This window comes from Marmota flaviventris, chromosome 10 (assembly GCF_047511675.1).
Source record: "Marmota flaviventris isolate mMarFla1 chromosome 10, mMarFla1.hap1, whole genome shotgun sequence".
Classification (NCBI taxonomy): Eukaryota; Metazoa; Chordata; class Mammalia; order Rodentia; family Sciuridae; genus Marmota; species Marmota flaviventris.
In genome coordinates this window covers 10,123,327-10,128,726 of record NC_092507.1, presented here as the reverse complement: position 1 = coordinate 10,128,726, position 5,400 = coordinate 10,123,327, and positions in this window count along the sequence as shown.

Sequence of the window (5,400 nt, the reverse complement as noted above, 5' to 3'; positions counted from 1 at the left end):
GGTGTGATTGTCAGTCTTTCCCGGCTCTATTAAAAGCACCCAGCTTTTGCTTGAAGAAATAAGGAAAACATTCAACTCGCGGATCAACAGGCTTCTGTGCTGTCTGTTGTCCTGGGACGTCCTTGGCCCTCGTTGCTGGACGCAGTCATGTGTACAGGGTGGACATCACACCCTGTGGGAGAACTGAGCGTTGCTCTGGGCCAACAGGGTGGACGTCACCTTTTTGGTGATAGGGAGACACCCCATCTTATATACTCCGCGTCTGATGTGGCTCCAAAGAAATGCAAGAACTCCTCTGTCCCCTGCTGATTTGTCTCCTGCAGCTCATTGCATATATACATACTGCCCTTCCCCCAGCCAAAAGAAAGGTGGCTGAACCTACCGGTTCATTTGAATCCAGGTGTCTCTGATGGTTTTTGGTGAAAGGGTCCTCAACTACTTCATTGGGGACACAGAGTCAGGCGGATCCTCTGCTTGTTTTTAAGATAAATACTGAGCTTTAAAGGGCAGAGCAGCAGCGGGGAGATCGGTTCACCTTATATTCTGCCAGCTGTTACCCATGTGCCGGGCAAGGTGACAGCAAATTGCTACTGCCACCAGGTCCGGCGCCACCCAGCCTGGAGTGCTGGTCCCCAAGATGAGGCCCCAGGCGCTGGCCCAGGCCCCACCCCGCCTGCCTGTGATGCGTGGAACACCTTTGGCATAACCCAGATCTGGTTGGTAAATGAGAATCTCTTTTGTTGAGGTCCAAATCTGTCTTAATCACCGCTCAGGAATCCAATTCAAATATTCAGACTTCAGAATCTGCCAAGAGGTGGGTTTGGCCATGACAGGAAAACAGGAAGAGGCTTTAAAGTTAATAAAGCTGGAAGAAAACAGCTTTTATGTTCGCCGTGCAACCCCACAGCCCTGCCGCCCAGCTGCCTCCAGATCAGGGACGTCCCGCAGGGAGGGGGCAAGGGCTCTCCTTGTCCCGACAGCCTGATTAAGTTTTCTGGGGACAGGCAAGAGGCACAGGGAGTTTCTGGGAGATGTTATTGGAGCGCATTAATTGTTTTCCTTCACAGACCCGGGCAGCCTGGTCACATGTCCATGACTGGCAGTGAGGGCCGCAAGCCACCACACAGACTGTCCGTTCAGTGGACAACTGTCTATGGAACGTGGAGTGTGCAGCCGGCAGTGTCCTGGCCTGTGCCAGGACCTGGCAGGTGGCTGTGTCTGAGGCTCTTATGCTCTGAGGTGGGGGGACAGAGGATACGTGCAGAAATTCAAAAAAGGCCAGAGGTTTGCTGAGTGTCCTGAAAAAGAGAAAAGTCCAAGGAGTGAGCAGCGGTGCTCACCATGGGCAGCACTGGCCCTCCAGGGGACACCGGCAGGACAGTTCCTGGGCATTCATTTCCAGATTCTCAGCAGTCCTGTGTCCCCTTTCCTCACATACGTCCACCTCCTGGCCCCAATGTCCTTCTCCCACTTCTCTCTAGAATGACTGACCTCTCAGCCATGCTTGATCCCCCAAGGGTGTGTTGCCTAGGGAGGGTGAGACCCTCTAAGGACACAGAGGGACACTTTGGAATATTGGTGAATTCTGTGCATTTGTGTGTGTGTGTGTGTGTGTGTGTTACTGGGGATCAAACCCAAGACCCTGCGCATGCTGGGCAAGCACTCTGCCACTGAGCTACATCTCAAAGGTGGGGGGGGGGTTTGGATGGTGAATGGGATGGGATGACATCATCAGTGCAGAGCCCCCATGATCCGATCTTGGTGGCTTTATAAGAAAGAGAACAGAAGATGCACAAACACACACGCACTCACTTGCATGCACACAGACACCAAAATGTGAGCACTCCTGGCTCTTGCCATGCTCTACCCACCTGGGGACTCTGCCAGTAAGATGGACATCATCAGATGTGGCCCCTCGACCTTGGATCTTGAGAACTGTGAAACGGACCCAGCCTGCAGCACTGTGCTGTTGGCTCCAGAAAATGGATGGACACGGTGTATGTGCAGCCTCCCTAAGGCCAAGTAGCCTCTGCCAAAGGAGGCCTTGGCATCTTTTCCTGGTACAGGGACGCTTCTGTCCCATGTGAGGCCTAGCTTGGTATCGGGAGATTTTGGCCCATGTTGGGTCATTCAGAATTCAGGGGGAGAGAGTGTGACAATATTAGTTTATGACCCAGCCTCTTCTGTACCCTGACTCTTGACTCAGATTCATTGCTGTGGGGCGAGAACCCTGGGCAGGCTGCAGCACCTGGCTTCAAACCACAGACAAAGTCACCCCCTGCCTCATCTGTCCATGTTAGAATTCGTAAGAAGGTGTTCAATAACGTGGCATGCTCACCAGGAAACAAATCAGACTCTTGACAAAAAGGAAGTCTGATTTGGATGACTGATCTGATAAAGGAGGGTAGAGCTTTGCCAGTTAGGTGTCGGGGGAGAAAGCTCCCATTAATTCAATGAGCAAAATTCTCAGCTCTGTGAATTTTTGTGAAAATACATATAAAAATACATATAAGAAGCTAAAATAAGTTTATTTCAATGCATTGGCAAAGGTCTCCTGAAGTGAGAACGGTCATGATTTTCCACCCATTATTTGAGTTGATCCAGTTAAACAAAGTGCCTCTAAGTGAAAGGATAATAAGTAATGAATAGTCACTTAATAATTCTTAGTGATACCTTTTAGGAATACTCAAATGACTTAGCAACATATCTTTTTTGAAAACCAAAAGGTATTTCCCAGTACAATAGAAAGAAAACGTCCCCCTCCAATACAATAATCTAATTAGCATTATTAAATTATCATATACCGATTTATTACTGTCATCTTTGATAAATATGCATCTTGTATATAATTGAGTGAAATTGGCCTATATCCTTTTTAGCATTGTTATTGTATGACTTTAATATCCAAGCTTATTAGCCTTGTAGAATAAATTAGGGAGTGTTTCTTCCAATAATCTGTTCTTTGAAGGTTTGGAAGGGCTCACCTGGAATGCCTATGGGGTTGGTGTATGCTCTTCTAGTCAATTACTTTTATTTATTTTGAGTTTTAGTTTTTTTGGGGGGACAAGGTCTTGCTGTGTTGCTTAGGTTGGTCTCCAACAGGGGTCAAGCAATCCTCCCACCTCAGCCTCCTGAGAAGCTGGGACTATAGAGTTACCACTGCACTCAGACGTTTATTTATCTGCTGCTGGGTTGATCCAGGACCCTGCGCATGCTAAGTGCACTTTCTACCACTGCGCTACACCCCCAGCCCCAATTTTGTATACTAATTCTACTATTTTTTTCCGAGTACTGAAGATTTAACCTAGGGTGCTCCACCACTGAGTTATACCCCTAGCCCTTTTTATTTCGAGATAGGATCTTGTTTATTTGGTTAGTCTCCCTCTCTCTCTCTCTCTCTCTCTCTCTCTGTCCCTTTAAATTTGTCTTGCCAGAAGTTTTAAGCTTTTTTATTTCAAGAAGCAAGATCTGGCTGTGTGAATATGACTTGTCAGGCACCGTTCTAAGTGCTTTACATGTATTAGCTAATTTAATCTGGTGTATAAATTACTGTCTCATTAAGCTTCCTATTTTTCACATTTTCTATCTTTTTGTCTGTTTTGCATTCTTCAGGTCTCGATTCTCTCTGTCTCTCTGTCTCTCTGTCTCTCTGTCTCTCTCTCTCTCTCTCTCTCTCTCTCTCCCAGTTCCCCCATTCTCCCTCTAGTTTCCTGCTTAACACATCCACCAAGTTTCAATGATCAGATCTTTCTATTCAGCTCTTTCTGTGCCGTCTGCCTGGTCAGATTTTTAGGTTTCTTGTTCTTTGCTCTCTTCTTTTCTTTCTTTTTCTATAAAAATGTCATTCTTTGGGTTTTGTATCTTACAATTCCAATATCAGAAATTCCTAGGATCCTGCATCTGTCTTTGGGGAGCGCTACTTCTCTTGCCCCCCAGTGTGGGGGGGAGCCTCTGTTGGTTGGACGTAGTCTGCGGGGATCCTGGAGCTCTTGCGGGGATCCTGGAGCTCTTGGTGATACTTTCCTTCCGAAAGGATTTGCACTGTCGCTACACTGTGCGCACTGGAGTTCCCTCTGAGAACCAGGGCTCAGTGGGAGTCCCAGATTCACCTCCCGGGTCTTGCAGAGAGCTGGGGCTTAGCGTCGGGCAGGTCCTCATTCCATCTGCCATTGTCACAGGTGCTGACTGTTCCCATTCAATATTCTCCTCCCTTCCCTCACTGACCTTGGAGATTGTCCTTCTTTTCCTACAAAGCGAGCAATGCCTGGAGAAATGTTTATTGTAATTTTCCCAAGACCTAGTTAGATGCAGGGGAGGATCCTTCAATCACACTGGTTTGCCATGCTCCTGGGAGAGAATTATATGCATTTTTAATCTTTAGATTACATCAAAGAGAAAATCTGAATTAAGTGTTTTTTCCCCTTGTTCCCCAGGGATTGAACCCAGGGGCGTTCAATGAGCCACATCCCTAACCTTTTTAAAATATTTTATTTAGAGACTGGGTCTCACTGATTTTTCTCAGGGCTTTACTAAATTGCTGAGGCTGGCTTTGAACTCCTGATCCTCCTACCTCAGCCTCCTGAGCTGCTGGGATAACAGGCATGTGCCACCGTGCCTGGTGCCTGAATGAAGTGTTTTTGTGGTGTGTGTGTGTGTGTGTGTGTGTGTGTGTGTGTGTTGAGGATGGAATCCAGGGCCTTGAACATGTCAGGCAAGTGTTCTACCACTGATCTACAACCCTGTTCCTGTGTCTTTAACCCCTTTTGTACACCACTTAAGAGTCAAGATTTCACCAGCAATAACATCTGACTATATTTATTTATTCATTTATTGGTGCTGGGCATGGAACCCCAGGGCCACATTCAGGCTAGCAAAGAGCTGTACCTCTGGGCTGCACCCCAAGCCCTGCAGTTCCTAGAATTCAATATCTCTGTTTTACTTTCATTCCCTTTATAATATGGTCACATTCTATCGAGGCAAGTAATACTAGTTTTCAATTTACCATAGCAATACGAAGTGGTCTGTAAAGAGGAATTAACTTCTATATGAAAAATGATTCAATATAAATAAATCATTAAATAAACAATCGTGCTGGTTGCTATCAAATATGGCAAAAATCATATGAGAACAAGGGCTAGGAAACACCGGTCAGTACCTTCCCCGTTCCTCAGATCACCTGTCCTCTGCAGCCCAACCCCAGAGCTCCTTCTGACCCCGTGAACAATCCAAGAAAGCTCTGTGGCCAGTGCCTCCCAGCCCCCTCCTGTGACCACCTGTCTGAGTCCCTAACTCACCCAGAACTGAAGCAAGCTCCTGAGACAAACCCAAGCCCACGCCCCCCAGGACGAGTGTCCCTTATACCTCTTTGTGCCCCCCTCAGATTTGGTCTCCTTATGTGAC